Genomic DNA, 21,553 nt, shown 5'->3' with positions numbered 1-21,553 from the left:
GGTACTATTTACCGGATGTGTCAATCCACTGGAGCCCAATATATTGGAAGGCCCTTACATCGCCAATCCACCGGGTATTATTAATCTACCTAAGGCTCACCAAATACACCAAGGATTAATGTACGCCAGGCATAACATGTGGCAGCAAAAGGTTGAGACTTTTTGTGCAAAATGTGCTATCAAGAGACTAATGTACCTAAGGCATGCAACAAAAGGTCAAGGTCTTTTTGTGCAAAGTGTGGTATCAAGGGATTAATGTACCTACCTAAGGCATGCAACAAAAGGTTAAGACTTTTTGTGCAAAGTGTAATAGCAAGGGATTAATGTACCCAAGGCATGCAGCAAAAGGTTAAAGACTTTTTGTGCAAAGTGTGCTATCAAGGGATTAATGTACCTAAGGCATACAGCAAAAGGTTAAAGGCTTTTTGTGCAAAGTGTGGTATCAAGGGATTAATGTACCTATCATGTGGCAGCAAACGGTTAAGACTTTTTGTGCAAAGTGTGCTATCAAGGGATTAATGTACCTAAGGCATGCAGCAAAAGGTTAAAAACTTTTTGCGCAAAGTGTGCTATCAAGGGATTAATGTACCTAAGGCATACAGCAAAAGGTTAAAGACTTTTTGTGCAAAGTGTGCTATCAAGGGATTAATGTACCTATCATGTGGCAGCAAACGGTTAAGACTTTTTGGCAAAGTGTGCTATCACACTCATACACATGCATATGTGCACATGCCACATGTATTTTATTTAAGTTTCTCTCCTATTGATTTTTAGACCACAAGCGAAGAGAATTTTCACATATTTAAACAAGATTTTGCTCTTTCACATGTTCAATATAGAATAAATAACCCATCACTTTTCCCTCTATACATAAGACAAAGCATTATTTCAAGGTTTTGCACTTGCCAAAGTACCATAGAACAAAAAGGGATATTATTCTAAAAATAACATAAGGTGTTTTTTCAAAATGAAAATACAATAATGTTCTCTTTTTCTGTCCATTGTAATTTGATGAACAAGTGTTTAAATTTCTGACCACTAGGTTGAACATGTCATCCACCAGTCTTGAGTTCTTTTGGATAAGTACGCTTAAGTTGAATTGGCTAAATCACTGAGTATGCTTGGCCGATCGGCTAATCTTTTTTCTCAAAGAATGACAAAACGAGAAAAGCCAGAAAAAAGGACAAAAAATAACAAAAGAGTAAAATATAAAATCAAATATATGATTTCATATAATAGGAGCTATAAATCAAAATAAAAAATTGTGGGAAGAGAATAAAAGAAAAAAATTAAAATTCAATCTATGAGATTCTTGGTGTTGATTTTTTTTAAAAAAAAAAAATTACTTAGGGTTTTGTAGATCAATACGATAGAATAATCCTCTGGCAATTTTTAGCGAATATGTGAAACAATGAGAGATTGAAAATTTTCTATTATGGTTCCAAGAAAGTCTCAAAATTTGGACTTTTAATTTCTTCTATTATGCATTTCAATCTAATAATTTGTTATAGCAGTTATGCAATTAGGTTCCACGGCAGATAGTATGAAAAAAATTTCAAATTATTTTATTGAGAGTTAAGAGAGAAAATACAAGAATGAATCACTAGGTTTTAATGGCTGAAAAATCATGAGATTTTGATGAAAAACATATCACCAAAAGCTAGAATTGATCCAAATAGCTTTATTTTGGATCTAAATTGGGGCTAAGATAGATTAATTGGTGTGAGAATCTATCAAAATTAGGGGTTAAAATGGATAAGAATCAATTAATGAACCAAAAAAGGAAAAAAAAAAGTCATTTTCTTTTTGCTTTTTCTTTTTTTTTTATAAGTGAAACTCGGGGTACTGGGTGTCATCTGAGTCAACTCAACGATATTTTGAACCTTGAGCTAGTTGAATGCATGTGTTCAACATATTTTAGTGGATGCATTAAACATAAATAGAAAATATACAAATAATTAAATTTCAAATTAAAATTAGCAAATAAATATAGATGATACATACTGTTTAATGAAAAAAATTTATATAAAGTTGCAGCTTTAAAATGTAGAATTACGAACGCACATCAAATCCATCAAAAAAAATTGTTTTAATGGTGAAAACGCAAAAAGCTTAATAACACTTTGGTTCGATGCCAAGTGTCCTAGGCATATTTGAGAAGCATTAAGGGCAGGGACATTGGGGGGTCTTGAAGTTAATAGGGGTGTTAACTTTCCGATAAAGAACAGTATGTTACACAAAATAAATGGATATATTTAACTTTTGCAGCACTATATTACATATAAATTTCTCTCAAATTAATGGATGAGGAAATAAATTATTAGCTATAAAATGCTAATTAATAGAGGTGGGCGGAGACTGAAAAAAGAAATCAAAATTAAGCAATACATCAAAGTTCTCACATGTTCAAAATTATGAATTGACAAAATATAAGAAATCTGATCACCTTTCAATTTTAGATCAATTACTATGAGAATTAGTAATGTATACTAAACTATGTATAATGAAGATAAGTTTGAACATTATGCATAATAAAGATAAGTTTTGAAATTATTGTCAAAAAAAAGAAAGAAAAAAAGATAAGTTTGAAATTTACTAACAATCATGCATAATGAAGATACGTACGAAACTTACTATGTAAGACCAGTGAACATTTATAAGCGACTGACTCGTAAGTTACCATTTTTACTCCATGTGGGTTGTAGGTATCTCTAATTAGCCTCTACACATATATATTAGAGGGTAAGTAAGATACTTCTTGTTTTATGAAATATAACAATTTTTTTTTTGTAAAATGACGTTTTTTTTTTCTTTTCTTTTTATAGAGTAGGGTACTTATTGAAAATGGAAAAGTATAAGGAAAATTGTTTCATGTGGAAAATTGTTCCATGTGGGCTGAACCACATTTCTATAACTAGCCATATGCACGTGATATTTAAATTTAATATTAATCACTGAAATATATTTATCATTAAAAAATATTTTGAATAAAATATGGTTTTAGATATTATTGAATTTATCGACATAATTGAATAATTTTATAACATAATTATATGATTTTTTAAACCATGACATAAATAAATAAGTCAGATACTATTTGTAATAAAATAAAATTACAGTGAGATTAAAAAATTTTAAAAATGAAGGAATTTATCTTTAAAATTGAATACTGTATCAAATAATTATAAATTTGATATATTATTTTGAAAATATTTCATCCAGACATTATCCATTTGGCACAAAATTAAAAAAAATTATTCAATTTGAATAAATAAAAGTGACAGAGAATTTAAGTTATATAAATAAAAAATGAGAGAAAAATTAATATAGCGTCTTTCTAATGCCAATATAAAAAATAATAGTTCTTTAAGATATAAGGGCTTGCTACTACCTGTACCCAACGTAATAGGCTATTCAGACATACTTTAAAAGCATTGGCCAATACCGAATTTCAAAAAGAAAATTATTTATTCCTTATACTTATGGTATTAATAATCTTTAACTAATTATGTTGCGAAATATAATTCTTATTAAATATTAAATAGAATAATTTTTTTGTTAATTATTCTATATGTAGTATTATATTACCTATTAAATAATTATTGTTAAATATTATATTTCTTACTGATAAATTCTATTTATGTTATCAAATATATTGAAAAATTTAAAGATGAAATAATACGACAAATAAAAATAGTATTGTGGTGTCTGTAACTTTTTTTTTTTTTTTTTTCAATTTCTTTGTGGATGTCAAAAGTTGTAAAAGAAATACAAAATACAAGAAAATGAAAAATAAAATTATTATATTATTTTTAAAAAATATATTTTCAAAAAGAAGACATTTACAATTATGTAATATATAATTACCACTAGAGAAAAAAATATGTAATATTATAGACATTACTCAAAAATCAGTTTTCACATTAGATCCATGAATCATGTTAATGGAATTAATATTCAAAAGTAAAAATTCTAATCTCAAAGTCAAACATCAAATGTTATATGAAATAATGCAAATATTTAATATATAGTACTAACTCATGAAAACCATAGCTTATTCGAATAGTTTGAAAAATCCTTAATCAAGGCAAAATGCATATGACGAAATTTGCAAAAGCATCTTTATTATCCGAATTAAAACAAATATTATCCGAGTTAATGTAAATATTTAATATATATTACTAACTCAAGAATATAATTTTTTTTAATTACCTAATAAATAGTACTACTATAATTTTCTTTATTTAATTCATTTACTTCCTAAAAAAGGGGTCTTCACATCCAATGAAATAAGAACCAAAATGATATTTTATAGAGCTCTTATCAAGAAATATAGTAATGGTTTTATGACATATAAGATTTATCTACTAAATGAGATACATCAAAATAAATGATTGAGAATTGATAAAAAAATTCAGCAATATTACAAATATTACCCAAAAATATATTTTCATAGTAGATCTGTTGAGAACATCTCGAAAAACCTAATCTACAAAGCCTCAATCAACAAATCGTGTTAGGGCTTCTGTATATCACTCAAAGATCTACAAAAACAAACCAAAATAACTCAATTTCACATAATATTGTAAAAACTAAAAATCAATTTCGCATAAAAACTCAGGAAAACATGATGGAAAATACCAAAATATTGGAAAAAACAATGAATAAATGTATAGAAAATGGAAGGTTATTTACCTTGTAGATTGCTGAAAGATCTATAAAAACAAAAAAAATAAACCTCAGTTCCGCATAATAATAATAATAATAATAATAATAATAATAATAATAATAATAATAATAATAATAATAATAATAATAATAATAATAATAATAATAATAATAATAATAATAATAATAATAATAATAATAATAATAATAATAATAATAATAATAATAATAATAATAATAATAATAATAATAATAATAATAATAATAATAATAATAATAATAATAATAATAATAATAATAATAATAATAATAATAATAATAATAATAATAATAATAATAATAATAATAATAATAATAATAATAATAATAATAATAATAATAATAATAATAATAATAATAATAATAATAATAATAATAATAATAATAATAATAATAATAATAATAATAATAATAATAATAATAATAATAATAATAATAATAATAATAATAATAATAATAAGAAAAAATTATGTATATATCCGTTATAACCAAATACCAAATAGTTTACTTTATTACTGGAATGTTCGTTTTTTTCACTTCATAACAAAAATTTTTAAAAAAGATTTTTTTTGACCTTTTTTCGGTTTTTGAACAACCAACAATAGGCAGAAGCTTGGAATTTGCTGTTTTATTTTTGGCTGTCGAATAACCAAAAATATATTGTTTTCAATTATTGAACAACCGAAAATATGACTACATATTCCAAAAACTTGCTGGAATATGCAGTCTTATTTTTGGTTGTTCAACATCCGAAAATAAGATATTTTTTGATGTTAAACAACTGCAAATATTATATTTTCGGATGTTGAACAACAAAAAATAGGACAATTTTAGATGTTGAACAACCGAAAATAGAACTGCACATTCCAGAAGCTTAAACGAGCCACACTATTTTCGGTTGTTCAAGAACCGAAATTAGCTTATTTTTCAGTTTTTGAACAATCGAAAATCCAGCCATTTTCAGTTGTTCAAAAACCGAAAAAAGGTAAAAAAATATTGTTTAAAAATTTTCGTTATGAAGTAAAGAAAACGGACATTCCAGTAATAACAGAAACGATTTGGTATTTTGGTAATAATGGAAACTGTAAGGGATATATATGTAACTTTTCCTAATAATAATAATAATAATGGGAATAATAATAGGAACAATAGTAGTAGTAGTAATAATAATAATAATAATAGTAATAATAGTAGTAATAATAATAGTAATAATAATAATAATAATAATAATAGTAACAATAGTAATAATAGTAATAATAGTAATAATAATAATAAGAATAATAATAAGAATAACAACAATAATAATAACAAGAATAACAATAACAATAACAATAACAATAACAATAACAATAACAATAACAATAACAATAACAATAACAATAACAATAACAATAACAATAACAATAACAATAACAATAACAATAACAATAACAATAACAATAACAATAACAATAGCAATACTAATACTAATACTAATAGTCAGCGTTTTAAAAAACTCCGAGTCGAACCGGACTCGCCCGGTTCGACTCGAAAATCGCGAAAAGGGACCGGATCGGTTTAAAAATCGGAAATCGTCCGGTTCTAGAGAGAACCGGACGATTCCGCACAGTGACTCGCCGATTCACTGTGCGGAATCGGCGAGTCCGTGAAGAACACGGGTTGCACAGTGTTCTTCACGAATTTTTTGAAATTTGTCATTTTTTGATCATTTTTCTTGTTTTTTTGACATGTGATCTGATTTGCAGGCTGTAAACAGCTTTATTCAGCTTTTTCTAAGATTAAACGGTGGAAAAATTGGTTGTTTTTGGATCACGAAAAATTCGGTGTTTAGGGTTTCCGCCTTTTATGAAATTTCATGCCAAATAGGGCATGAATCTTTCAAAATTTGTAGGTATTTTGATCTTAAAGCTGTGAATCAAAACCTTTTGTTACTAATTTATGATAATCGTTGAGAAAAACAGAGTTTTTTGGAGATTGAAGGCTTCGGTTCACAAAAACAGGTAAGAACTTTGGGTTTTTTTTTTTTTCCGCCATTTTGAACATAATGAGTTCAATAATTAGGGTTTTTAATCTTTATTGTGTCTAGTATGATTTAAAATTTTCAATTTTACGTAATCTGGTCAATTACAGCAAGAAATTTGATATGAACAGTGAGATGTCTGCGGAACCAAATTCCGCTGTTTTTGTTTTTTTTTTTCCGCCTTTTGATTTTGTTTTCATGATATATTAAAAATAATGTGTTAAAAGTTTAGGGTTTTGATTCCTTATATTGTTGTTTATCAGAAAATATACTCAATTGGATGTAATTTATTCACTTAGAGGTGAATTTTTGAGTTAAAATCCCTTATGTAAAACGACTCTGTGAAGAACAAATTTTTTTTTTTTTTTTTTTTTTGTAGCCCATGATAGAATTTTTTGTAATCCATGATCGAATTTTTTGTAATCCATGATCGAAATGTTTGTTTTTTTTTCTTGTAATCCATGATCGAATTTTATTTTTTATTTTTTATTTTTGTAACCCATGATAGAATTTTTTGTAATCCATGATCGAATGTTTTGTAATCCATGATCGAAATGTTTGTTTTTTTTTGTAATTCCATGATCGAAATGTTTGTTTTTTTTACTTGTAATCCATGATCGAATTTTTTGTTTTTTTTTTTTTTTTGTAATCCATGATCGAATTTTTTGTAATCCATGATCGAATTTTTTGTAATCCATGATCGAATTTTTAGAAAATTTGTGATTTTTTTTTTTAATCCATGATCGAACTTTTTGAAAATTTGTTAATTTTTTTTTTTAATCCATGATCGAATTTTTTGAAAATTTGCTGTACTTTTTTTTTTTTATTTCTTTTTATCCATGATCGAATTTTTTGAAAAATGATGATTTTTGGAAAAGATGTGAAAATCGTGATAAAGTTTTGATTATCATGATGTATTAAACCCAATTTTTAATTTTTATTGTTTGAGTTTGCTGTAACATATCAATATTTGCATATTCATTCAAAAAACATGAAAATTCTTAATGGAGTACCCTCATTTCTTATTGAATTCCTAAAAAACAATATTTATAATGAATTTTAATAATTTTTTCGGATTTTTTTGAAGCTTTATTCTGACCGATTCACCCGATTCCCGTTACGGATCGCCGATTCGCCGATCCGGATCGGTTTTTTGAAAGCCCGATCCGGGTCACCGATCCGTTTTTTAAACCATTGCTAATAGTAATAACAATAGCAATAGCAATAGCAATAACAATAACAATAACAATAACAATAACAATAATAATAAAACACCTCAACTCCACTTTGAAACTAAGGAGAGCATGATGGAAATGATCGAAAATGTAGGCAAAAGTAATGAAGAAAGAACCGAAAATATAGGCAAAAGCAATGAAGAAATGTATAGAAATACAAAGAAAATAGAAGGTTATTTATCTTGTAGATCACTCAAAGATCTACAAAAACAAATAAAAAGAACTCAATTCCACAAATTGTTAAAAAAAGAAAAAAAATCAACTCCAAATTGAAACTAAGAAGAACATGATGGAAATGACCGAACATATAGGTAAAAGTAATGAAGAAATGGACAAAAATGTAAAGAAAACTGAATATTACTTGTCTTGAAAACCCAAAATTTTGTTTTCACAGTAGATTCGTTACGAACATCTCGAAACAACTTGATCTACAGAACCTCAATCAACAAATCATTTTAGGGCTTTTACAGATCACTCAAAGATCTACAAAAAAAAAAAAAAACTCGATTTCACATAATATTCTAAAAAAATAAAAATCATTTATACATAGAAATTAAGGAGAACGTGATGGAAATGATCGAAATGTAGGCAAAAGTAATGAAAAAATGCATAGAATGGAGAGAAAACGAAAGGTTATTTACCTTGTAGATCACTAAAAGATCTAAAAAAACAAAAAAAAAAAACTCAATTCTGCATAATATAAAAAAAAAAACTCAACTCCACATAAAAACTAAAAAGAACGTGATGGAAAAGACTGAAAACGAAAGAGAAAAAAATGAAGAAATGTATAAAAAAAGAAAAAAAATACTTACTTTGAAAATACCATTACAATGAATATCTAGGGTTATGAACAAGAGAAAGGCGGAGAGAGAGTGTATTTTGTGATAGAGGGGGTGACGTGAGTAATAGAGGAATAAAAGAGAGGAGAAGAGGAAAAGAAGAAGAGAGAGAAACGTAACGTTATCAAAAGAGAAGAAGAGATAGAAATGTAGCGCACAGAGAGAGAATGGACCCCATTTTGAAAAGAGAGGTCGAGAAAAATATGACATAATAGAAAGTGAGGAAGAGATAGAAATATGGGATAGAGAGGGGCAGAGTATGGAGAGAGGGATAAATAGGGGGAGAGATTTAAAGAAGTTATTAAGAAAGAGAGATAGTGGATGTGTATTAAAATATTAGTGAGGTCAGAAAAGAGAGTTAAAATCGTCAAGGAGAGGAGAAATTTATTAGGGGAGAGAAAATATGAAACAAATTTTAAAATATTGATTTATTAAGAGAGAGAGAGGAAGGGAGAAAATGAGATGAGAGAGAAAATAGATGGGTAAGTGATGACATGCATTGCATAAGAGAGATGTATGGCATGAGAGAGATATGGGGAGAGAGAGCAAGGAGAGTTATTAATATGGTGGGACACGTCCCAAAAGAATAAAGAGGATGATGATCTCGCTTAATGTATAATAGATAGATATATGGTCCAAGGTATAAAGCATCCATTTTAAGGAAGGGATGCAAATAGGTGGTCCATCTAAAAACAATCAAAATTAAAGATCCACAATTTTTTTATTGAATTATTATTTTTAATTTTTAAAATTTATTTATTTTTCATATTCATTATCTCTATGATTGAAATTACATGTCCTTAAAAATTAAGTCTAAAAATCTATCTCAAATTTTTTTTAAGAGGTGACTCATTTCTACATGGACTTGTAGAAACCGTGTCCTATAAATATAGGATCATATACCGGAAGACAGGGCTTGTTTGATAACAGGAAATACGTTCCCAATTATTGATTTTGATAAAAAAAAAAAAAAAAGGCAAGATAAACAAATAACTTCCTTTTATTGATAATTTTCCCTCTTTTACGCTTGGAAAAAATTCCATTGTAAACTATGGAACTTGAAAATGAAAGTTCTTATTTCTTCTTCCTCCTAATAAAACATTCACCCCTCTTCGCCACAGCCAGCCGCTCGCCTGCAACGGCCAGCCTCTCTTCTTCCTTCCTCGCCTACAACCCTCTTCGCACCTCTGCCCTAAGATTTCCTGGCCCCTCTCTTCGCAACAGCTAGCCGCGCGCCTGCAACAGTCAGCCTCTCTTCTTCCTTCCTCGCCTGCAACAACGAGTCTTTCTTCTTCCTTCTTGCAACAGCAAGCCAGCCACTTACCTGCAACGTTTTGATGGTGGAAGGTTTGCTAGTACATTGATGAGCTTTGGTTTCATGTGAGATTACATTTCATTTGGAGAGAGAGAGAGAGGAGAGAGAGAGAGAGAGAGAGAGAGAGAGAGAGAGAGAGAGAGAGAGAGAGAGAGAGAGTAATCACATCGTACATTGAAACTTGGAGCTTTCTATTCCATTTTTTGGGCGAAATCATCGGAAAGCTTCAAGCTTTTCGAGGTAGTGATTCACAGGTACTTGCTTTATCTGACTTATCTCTAGCCCTAATTTAGATGCATTATTTTATGGCATTCTTCTTTTAATTGAATTATTGGCCTTCATAAAATATCTAACCTCTGTTTCTTACTTGTCATGCTTTACTACCATTTTGTTTTGTCTACTCTGGCGAATACTTTTCACTAAGAAATTTCTCAACTGCAATTGTGCATGAATTGTTAGATTGTTTCTTTTTTTCCTTGCTGATAACTTCTACGCTTCGACAAACCCTAGTTTGACAGTTGAGGGTGTTGATTCAATGTAGTGGGAGTTGATAGGGTATAGTAGTAGAGATAGGAAATTTTATGTAATAAAATCGAATTTTTATGGCTCATGGACATTATTGGAGCTACTGCTACTTATATGAATAATAAAGAACTTGAAGCTTGGTCGTGACCGTGAAGGGGGATTGGGACTTTTGTTTGTTTATTGATTCATCATTGATTATGTATTTACTGCAAAAGGTGATTTATTAATTGATTTTGATATCTATATTAGCATTATTTTACGCAAATTGGAAGGGGAGAAATTATTTAGTTATATGAATTGGGGCAAATTATTTGGTTATAATTTAAAGCCATAATAATGAGGATAAGGGGTTTTAATTTTTTTTTGGCGGCAATGTGGCAAGGTTATCGATCATTGTAATTCTTATTTTGAGCGAGAATTGACAAAAAAAATTTGTATTTTTGCATCCATTAACTAAATTTTCCATACAATTTCAAGGGGCTTTCTTTCATACCTGACAGCCTATGTGTTCTAGTCATTTAAAGTGGAAATATTTTTTTATGAATGCCTTCTCTTATAGGTTTGTCTTTAAATAATGCAATTATAGGTTATTGTTGAATGGGATGGATTCTTACTGTTTCTATATGAATGCATGAGTGGTGAATGTATTTCACATAGTTGTGTTTATTCTATTGTATTTTCAATTATGTATGTTTAAGCTATTACAAGTTATTGTTGAATGGGATGGTTTTTTACATGGTTATATATGGATGCATGAATTGTGAATGTTGCTTGACATGCATCACAAATGTGTTTTAAGAGATAGCACACAAATGTTGTGTGCCATTATAATCTTTGATATGGCATGACTTTTAAAGCTATGCCTCATAATGACATGGCTGTATTATGTTTTTGGGTAAGAGTGCGAGCTTCATGTAACTTTTTTTTTTTTAAAAAAATGTGCCATGGAAATCCCAATGAGAGTAGTTTTATTTAGTTGACTTGCTCGTCTGGATTGTCTTATTACTATCGATCAATATGAAGCAGAGGCATGCAGATACCTAGCATGTGTACTATGTTTAGGGAGGAGGCTGAATCTGTTGATCACCTCTTCAGACCTGCCCTTTCGTGTGGAATATGTTGTCTTTCATCTTGGACCTCTTTAGGCTACCTGGGTGACGCCATGTAAGGAGAGTAGTTGCATTCAGTTTGCCAGCTTGCATAGATTGTCTTCTTATATTGATTATCACAGAGCAGGGGCATGCAGATACTCAGCATATGTGTTGGTGTGGGGAGGAGGCTGAGTTTGTTTATCAGCACTTCATTCATTGCCCCTTTGCAAGGAATATGTGGTCTTTCATGTTGGACCTCTTTAGGCTAGCATGGGTAACACTGTCTACAGTGGCTGGCCTGTTTTCTGGAACGTTTATGTTGTGGAAAACATAAAAACAAAGGAAAATATATTGGGAATAATGTACAAGCTGACTTTGGCACGGATGCTTCGGATTGAAGCCATGTGAAAGGGGAAAAAATAGGTGTTGATGTCTTCCTCAAGGCATCTCGGCATCTCAAGACTGTCTTCCTAAGCATCTAGTCTTTGCTTTCATTAAAGTTCTAATTATTGTCTAAATCTTTTTTTTTTAATGTTGGGAACATTGTGAGACAAACAACAATGTTGTTTTATTATTAAATAAGATATATTTTTGAGGTTGGGATATGGATGCATGAGCGGTGAATGTATATCTAAGCTGTGTTCAAGCTATTATATGTTATTGTTGAATGGACTGGTTTCTTACTACTTGCATATGGATGCATTAATTGTGCATGTATATTTGTATGTTGTGCTTAAGCTATTAAAACACAGTCCAATATAATACACGAAACCAAATCCATAATTGCCATGACCGCTGATAGATATGAGTGTGCATGTGTGTGTATGTGAGAAATAGCGGGAAAGTGAGAGTTTGTATTCGGTTTAAAAAGAAAGTCATCGACTACGTACTTATGAGATTTAAACACATATTCTACTTCATAATTGTAAAAAGACTCAATAAATTGTATACCCACAATAGACAAGAAAATAAATTGATTTCTATTTTAAGACAGTGGAGTAGGAAACTAGTGATTTGGTGCACAATATTGAATTGAATGTCTCTTGACATTGTCTAGAGATTCCTTCAATTTTGAGGTAAAATGAAGTTTATCATGCAACATTTGCTTCAATTTTATCAAACAGGGTATTTGAAACTTACTTAACATTCCAGGAGGTTATCAAACACAGAAACCCATAACTTCTTTAGCATTCCAACATATTATCAAACGCAAAAACCCAAACTTCTTCTTATAGGAACTACTTTCTTCTTATCAAAGAGGAACACAAAAACCCAAAACTTCTTCTTATAGTAACTACTTTCTTCTTAACAAAGAGGAACTTTCAATTTATCGTTCATGATTTAACTTTTAGTTATCAATCACGCCCTTAGTATAAGGAGGGTACAAATTATTGGCGGCTATTGGACGTGGTGATTGGAGGCACACTGATTGAGCTTAAAGTCCCGGCAATTTTTTTTTGAACTTTGTAATATCAAAGTTATCAGATTTCACATTTGAACGCTGCGGGTACATGTTGTTTGCTTGTAACATAGATTGCCATCCCAATAATAATAAAACCCGATAAAATACACAAGCAAATAATTTTTTTTTTAATATTTACATATGGACCTTAAAATTTTAGGTAAAATACGAAATACTCCACTTATAGGAGGAAATTAGAAAGGTCGGTCAACCAATTTTTTCCAAAATTGCCTCTCGGTCAACTCCAATTTTGATTTTTTTTCTACTTCTTTTTAGTTATTTCATTAGTAGGGCACCACATTAAATCTTGGCAGCACTGCCCTACTAATAAAAAACAGAAAAAACAAACTAAAAAAAAGCTAAAACAAATTTTTTTAAAAAAATTCAAAATTCTGATTGACCAAAGGGCAATTTTGAAAAAAAAAAAACAGCCAGGTTGACTCAGTGGTTTAAAAAACAGATCGGTGCTCCGAATCGGACACCCCAAAATATCCATCCAGATCGGTGAAGCAACTATTTGGATTGGGAATCAGCCCAAGCGGTCGGATTCAGCCATAGAAAAAATCCAAAAAAATTATCAAAAATCATTATAAATGTTGTTTTTTAGGAATCCAATATGAAATGGGGTTACTACTGATAGTGGATACAAAGACTAGAGCAAATTTTTAAGCTGAAAAACAAGGCAAAATGGATACCTTTAATAAGCCATTTGCTAAAAATCAAGCTAAGTGAATAAATTACAATCCTTTACATAAAAATTATAACCATTTTTAGCCTTCTATAACCACTGTAAATAAACTCAAATACCAACTATTTATGGGGCAATTACATATAAAGCAAGACTAGTTTATGAATTACACTTTCATAACATAAATTACATAAACTATGTCCCAAAGCTTAAATACATCATGCTACTAATCTAAACAAAATTTTAAGGAATAAAATCAACTAAACAGGGAATTAGAATGCCAAATAAAAATAAGGAAGTCATGTTTCGAATCCCTTGTGTCGGGGCCACGCAATCGGCCCCTATAAGGATTTAATTTTGTCCCTTCGGATTGTATAAAAGTGGTTCGCTCTCACAAGAGTGTCTAATCCAAATGGGAAGCAATTACACACCTTAAAATCACTTCTTAAGATCTCAACACATTGGCATTATCATCTAAAACAGAATGCAAAAAGTTTGAACCGAATCGGATAAAAACAAGAGAGTTATAGCCAAACTACACACTGTGGTCCCTCTGATCACCAAAACAGTATTGTATGGAAAAATTATGAACCCCCATTAGTAAAAACATGATGAAAAAGTTCTGAAAATTGAGTGACACTCTAAGATTAAATTATTTGATAGATTTGAAGCAAAGTAATCAATGGATACTATGCATGATCATGGATTCTTATGCATATAAGCTATAACTCATGAAGGACCATACTATGAATAAACATGATGAAAAAGATGATCAAATGGGCATTCTAAAATCAATGAAACTTTTATAAATTCAAAATTTCAGTACCTATGTATGCCAAGAATATGGTCTTATGAGAAAAGAAAATTCAATGGAGTTTACCTTGATAAATACATACTATGGACTAAAGCATAAAAAAGGAGGACCACCATCAAGATCACTATTAATGGAATTCTAAAAGCTCTCTCTCTCTATTCAAATTTCTCTCAAAAAACCTTAGAAAAAGGAGGGAAGCAACAATTTTCCAAAATGGTTCAAGAGTTGAGATAGTTAGGGTTTGAGATCTCATTATGTGCTTTTATAATTTCATGATGTTTTTATAACATAGGTGTAACCTTAGACTTAATCAACACCCATGATGTACTAATCCAAAGGCACATAAGAGGCTAATGTACCTAACTACCTATCCCTATCCAACCACTAGGATGAAGTGATGAGATTTCACACCATTATCACTCACCTTAACCCTAAGTTATGTCACTTTATCATTTCGTCCTTGGCCTATGTTTTTATTCCAATTGTTTCTAAATGACAAAGGCTAAATGACAAAGGCCCAGTTAGAGTAGATAACCACAAAGGCTAAATGACAAGGAATTAATTGGCAAAGCTCACACATGTGGAGGTATTCTACTTTATCAAAGGCAATAACTTTGTAGATCTAAAATTTCAAACCAATCAATTTAAAGATAATGTTCATTTAACACGTGTGTGAAGATATTTTTCAATTCAAATTTGAAAATGCATTTTCTCTTTAATAACAAATAAATAAATTAATTAAACTTCATACATGCCATGTATGACCCTTGTATGAGTTAATTACGATATATGATAAAAAAGAGACCTTAATTTATAACATTATATAACAAAATATAACAAGACACCATAACACAACCCTTTATAAAACAAGCAACCAAATGCCAATCTAGTCCGCCGCTTAGGATTCAACGCCCAGCTAGGCGGTGATCCTAGAGTGAGGCATGGGGTGCAACGTGGCAATCCTATGGCCACTCAAATGCCACATGGCACTACCAGGTCAGGACTAAAGTAGAATTTGAGTCACACAATTTGAAAACCCTCATTTGTTTTTAGCAAATAAAATTTTGAAAAATTCTCTAAAATTCACAATAAATGTTTAAAGTATTTTTGAGTAATTATTAGGTTTCTATCATCATTATAAAATAAGACAAAAGGTATAATGAGATCTCAGGCTAATAACTATAGGTATCAGAGTACTCCATTGGGCTCATCCAGAATGCTGTTCCGCCGAGTATCAGATCGACCCAATAGACCTATGTTCCACAGTCTAAAGCAGAGACACATAATTAGCTATATCAACGCCGCTGAGCTAGAACTTCAGATCATTCGGCTCTCAATGGATTACATGTGTACCCCTGTGGGACATGATCTAACTCAATTATAGGGGTCCTCTTAAACCACATGCGCAATAGCTCTTCCAACTTGGATAATACATTTGGAAGAGTGACTTCCCGTACGAAATAAAAATGCACATACCATGCAATGGTCTCGTATAAAGATACGGACTTATGTCCCATAAGTTTTGACCATTCAATACATGGTGAATACTCAATAAGTACTCGGGTTATATTTTTCTCATTTGGATTCTCCAAGCCTGGCTGATTGCTGCTAAATATGATGCTAACATATAAAATCCTGACTAGGAGGTGACCCTCATACCTCATTGAGAGATTGTTTTATCAACATGTGAACTCTCGATGCCTCATGCGTACTCGGGGTAAAAGAATCTGGGCTCCATTTTACAAGATGCCAAGATTTCAATCTCTTATTCGCTCCCACTGAATGGGAGACTATTGGAATTTAGGCCTTGATATGTCATATTTCCAACATTCTCCCACTTGGATTTTTGCCGCTTGAATTCGTATCTATCTCTTTCTCATTATCGTTCACAATAAATCAAAGCATGCATACTCATCCATAGATTTATCATTCACAAGCAATAGACAAAGTAATAACAACTATGATGACCTCTTTAAACCCATCCCATGCAAATGCCTCACAAAATCATTGACCTTCAAGCCTTTGATTAATGGATCTGCATGCATAGCCTCAAATGGAATGTAACCAACTTCTACTTCACCAGCTGCTATCTCTTTTCTTACTCTATGATATTGAGCTTTAATGTCCCTTGACTTGTTGTGGAACTTTAGTTAACTGCCACTGCTATTGCAACTTGATTGTCACTCATGATTCTAATAGTTCCATGTTTTAGGGGGTTGAAGTTAAGATGATTCAGGAACTTCTTAATCCAAATGGCTTCTAAAGCTGTAGAACTTAAAGCCATATACTCGGCTTCCATGGTAGATAGGGCTATAATATATTGCTTTTTGTACACCAAAAAATGGCACCACCCTTATAAAGAAATAGATAACCTGAAGTGGATCTCGAGTCATCTGGATCTCATTAATAATCAGAGTTTGTATCTTAAAGTTTCATGAAAGGAACATTTGTATCTTAAAGTTTCATGAAAGTTTCTGAAAGGAACATTTGATTAATAATCAGAGTTTCATGAGGTTCCAATGTTCTAATCCAAGATCACTTTGGAATCGACAATCAAGCTTTGAGCAAAAGCTAGATCGGGTCTAGCTATCATGGTTAAATACATTAGTGATCCTATGACACTCCGATATGGGATCCTTTACATCTCATTTCTCTCAAGATTATTGTTTGGTTTCATATTGACATTTAATTTTCCTCTCCTTTCCACAGGTGTATTCTGTCCACAGGTGTATCTATAGGCTTGGATTCACTTATACCAAATCTCTCAAGAACTTTCTTGCAATATGTAGATTGAGATAATTGAACAGTGTGGGTTGCTCTATCTCTTAGAATATGAATCCCTAACACATACGAAGCCTCTCCCATATCTTTCATATCAAAATTACTTGATAGCATTTCCTTTGTGTCCCTTATATGGTCTAGGTTGCTACTAGCTATTAGAATGTCATCCACATATAAAGTCATGAAAGTAATGTCAGTCCCACTGGGCTTATAGTATACACAATGGTCATTCTCATTTGGTTTGAATCACACATCTGCCACCTCATTGGCAATCTCTCATGGACCACGCAAACTCTCTCTTTCTTTGGTCCTCCACCGGTATTAGCTTGAGGCTTATCGGTATTGGGCTTAGGAGCAAAATGAGGGTTTTGTGGAGGAGGAGGATACCTACAAAACTTTTGAGTATGCCCATATTTCTTGCATCTAAAGCATTGCACCTTCTAATAATTTTGGCTTGAGGGCCAAACCGACCTCCCACCTACTATCATGGGTGTGGGTGGTGGTTTAGGCCTAAAAGGCATGGGGCTAGCAAGGTTTGGTAGGTAGGCATGGATTTTAGGAGGGTAATGGCTAAATGGATTAGGGGAGTAGGATTTCCCCTTTTGCTTCTCCTTCCCTTTCCATTTGCCTTTTCCATTTCTTTTTTTGTTCTTAGCATTAGCACGCCCACTCACTCCCACATTACATGTATTCACCATAGAAGAGTTAAGAAGAGAAGAAAATATATGAGCAATGAGTAAGGGAGTAGTAGAAGATGAAGGTTGGTGAGATTTTACCATATGGACCATGTAAGATGGTCTATCCATTGCCATCCTTCTTTGCACTTTCCCTTCCATGAAAAATGCAATCTCCTCCACTGTTGTAGACGCATTTGATGTTACAAAGGTTTCCCATGAGGGTGAGATCGAAAGCACAAACATAATCTTTTGTGTCACCTCATCATATGAGTGGCCGACTCTCTCACTCTTTTAGATGATCACCCACTTTGGTGTGATCATCCATTTTGCAACATAGGAGATTCCTCATTCTAATGATCATTTGAGCTTCATTCGGTGTGTCGTATTTCTTTTTCATGCTCTTTATAATATCTTTGACACATATGGAATTCTCATACGCCTTAACAAGGGAATCACTCATGGTTGTAAAAATAATATTCATGGCACTTTGGTTTTTGTTACGCCATGTCTCATATGCATCCTTACTTTTCATTGATTGTGGGCGAATTAGGTGGTCTAGAAGTCAATAATAGCAATAGACCATCTTCATGAAAGACATAACCAATTTTCCTTCTTCCTTTGGAGAAGTTGGTTCTATTGAACCTCTCATCCTTAAAAAATTCGGTGGGTATCAAACGGGCTACCATAGGTAGTTGATACCAATTGATAGTGGATACAAAGACTAGAGCAAATTTCCAAGCCAAAAGACAAGGCAAAATGAACACCTTCAATAAGCCACTTACTAAACACCAAGCTAAGTAAATAAGTTACAATCTTTTAAATAACAATTACAACCATTTATAGCCTTGTATAACCACTATAAATAAACTCAAATACCAGCCTCTTATGGGGCAATTACATATAAGGCAAGACTAGCATATTAAATGCACTTTCATAACACAAATTACATAAACTATGTCCCAAAGTTTAAATACATCATGCAACTAATCTAAACAAAATTATAAGGAATACAATCAACTAAACAAGGAATTAGAATACCAAATAAAAATAGGGAAGCTATGTTTCGAACCTCTTGTGTAGAGGCCACGGAATCAGGCCATATTACGACTTAATTTTGTCCATTTGGATTGTACAAAAGTGGTTTAATGTGAGAAGAGTGTCTAATCCAAATGGGAAGCAATTAGACACTTTAAAATCACTTCTTAAGATCTCAACACACTGACATTATCATCTAAAACAAAATGCAAAAGGTTTGAATCGAATGAGATAAAGACCAAGAGAGTTATAACCAAACTATACACGGTAGTACCTCGGACCACCAAAACAGTCTTGAATGGAAAGATTATAAACCCCCATAGGTAAAAACGTGATGAAAAAGTTATGGAAATTGAGTGACACTCTGAGACTAAATTATTTGATGGATTTGAAGCAAAGTAAGCAATGGATAGTACGCATGATCATGGATTCTCATGCATATAGGTTATAACTCATGAAAAATATGATCAAACGGGGATTCTAAGATCAATGAAACTTTTATAAATTCAAAACTTCAGATACTATAGATACCGAGAATATGAAGTTATGATAAAAGAAAATTCAATGGAGTTTACCTTGATAAATGTACAGTATGAACTTAAGCATAAGAAATGAGGACTACCATCAAGATCACCATTAGTGGAACTCTAAAAAGCTCTATCACTTCAATTTTCTCTCACAAAACCTTAGAAGAAGGAGGGAAGCAACAATTTTTCAAAATGGTTCAAGTGTTGAAATAGTTAGGGTTTGAGATCTCATGATGTATTTTTATAACATGGGTGTAACCTTGGACTCAATCAATACCCTTTATGCACTAATCCAAAGGCACATGAGAGGCTAATGTACCTAGCCACCCATCTCCATCCAACTACTAGGATGAAGGGTTGTGATTTCACACCATTATCACTCACCTTAACCCTAAGTTATGCCACTTTACCATTTTTTCCTTGGACCATGTTTTTGTTCTAATTGTATCCAATATGGCCTCACAAAAATACTTTTTAGTTTTTTTAATAATGTATTAGACTAGATAACCACAAAGGCTAAAGGGAAACGAAGTAATTGACAAAGCTCACTCATATGGAGATATTCTACTTTATCAAAGCCAATCATTTTGTAGATCTAAAATTTCAAACCAATCAATTTAAAGATAATGTCTCCTTAACACATGTATGTGAAGATAATTTTCAACTCAAAATTGAAAATACATTTTCTCTTTAATATCAAATAAATAAATTAATTAAACTTCACACATTCCATGCATGACCCATGTATGAGTTAATTAAGACGTGATAAAAAGATGACCTTAATTTATAACATTATATAAAAAAATATAACAATATATAACAAGACACTATAACACAACCCCTTATAAAACAAGCAACCAAATGCCAATCTAGTTCCCTACCTAAGGATCAATGCCCAGATGGACGGTGATCCTAGAGTGAGGCGTGGGATGCCACGTGGTAGCCCTATGGCCATTCGGAAGCCACATGACACTACCAGGTTAGGACTAAAATGGAATTTGAGTCAAACAATTTGAAAACCCTCATTTATTTAGCAAATAAAATTTTGAAAAATTCTCTAAAATTCACAATAAATATTTAAATTATTTTTGAGAAATTATTAGCTTTTTTTCATCATTATAAAATTGGAAAAAATGTATATTGAGATCTTAGGCTAATAACTATAAGTATTAGAGTACTCTATTGGGCTAATCCCAAATGATGTTCTGTCAAGTTTCAGATCGACTCGATAGACCTATATTCCACAGTCTAAAACATAGATAGATAATTGGCCATATCAAAGACGCTGAGCCAGAACTTTCGATCATTCTGCTCTCAATGGATTACAGGTGTACTCATCTAGGGCATGATCTAACTCAATTATATGGTCTTCTCAAAGCACATGTGCACTGGCTCTTCCAAACTCGAATAATGCATTTGGAAGAGTGGCTTTTTGCACGAAATGAAAATGCACATGCCTTACAATGGTCTTGTGTCAGGATACAGATTTATGTCCCATAAGTATTGACTATTCCATATAGGGCGAATACTCAATAAGTACTCCGGTTCTATTTTTCTTGTTTGGATTCTCCAAGCCCTGCCCAATTGCAGCTAAACATGAGGCTAACCTATAAAATCCTATTTAGGAGGTGACCCTCATACCTCCTAGAGAAATTGTTTTCTCAACACGTGAACTCTCGATGCTTCATGCGTACTCGAGGTAAATAAATTTGGGCTCCTTTTCGCAAGATGCCAAAGTTTCAATCTCTCAATCGCTCCCACTGAATGAGAGACTACTGAAATTTAGGTCCTTATAGGCCATATTTCCGACAACTACATTAATTAGTTTCATTTTTTT

General features: G+C 31.5%; 1 long non-coding RNA gene across 1 annotated transcript; it reads left to right on the top strand.

The window, feature by feature from the left end:
• The first annotated feature begins 9,924 nt into the window (after positions 1-9,924).
• LOC148779033 (uncharacterized) lies at positions 9,925-12,335 on the top strand. The gene is made up of 2 exons (XR_016048286.1): positions 9,925-10,370; positions 11,873-12,335. It is a non-coding gene; the product is annotated as an uncharacterized LOC148779033 (long non-coding RNA).
• Positions 12,336-21,553: the final 9,218 nt, after the last annotated feature.

Source organism: Amborella trichopoda, chromosome 13 (assembly GCF_054954075.1).
Source record: "Amborella trichopoda isolate Santa Cruz 75 chromosome 13, AtrichopodaSantaCruz75HAP2 v2.0, whole genome shotgun sequence".
NCBI classification, from domain to species: domain Eukaryota; kingdom Viridiplantae; phylum Streptophyta; class Magnoliopsida; order Amborellales; family Amborellaceae; genus Amborella; species Amborella trichopoda.
The sequence above is the reverse complement of the archived record's forward strand: the minus strand, read 5'-3'. Positions and strand labels throughout refer to the sequence as shown.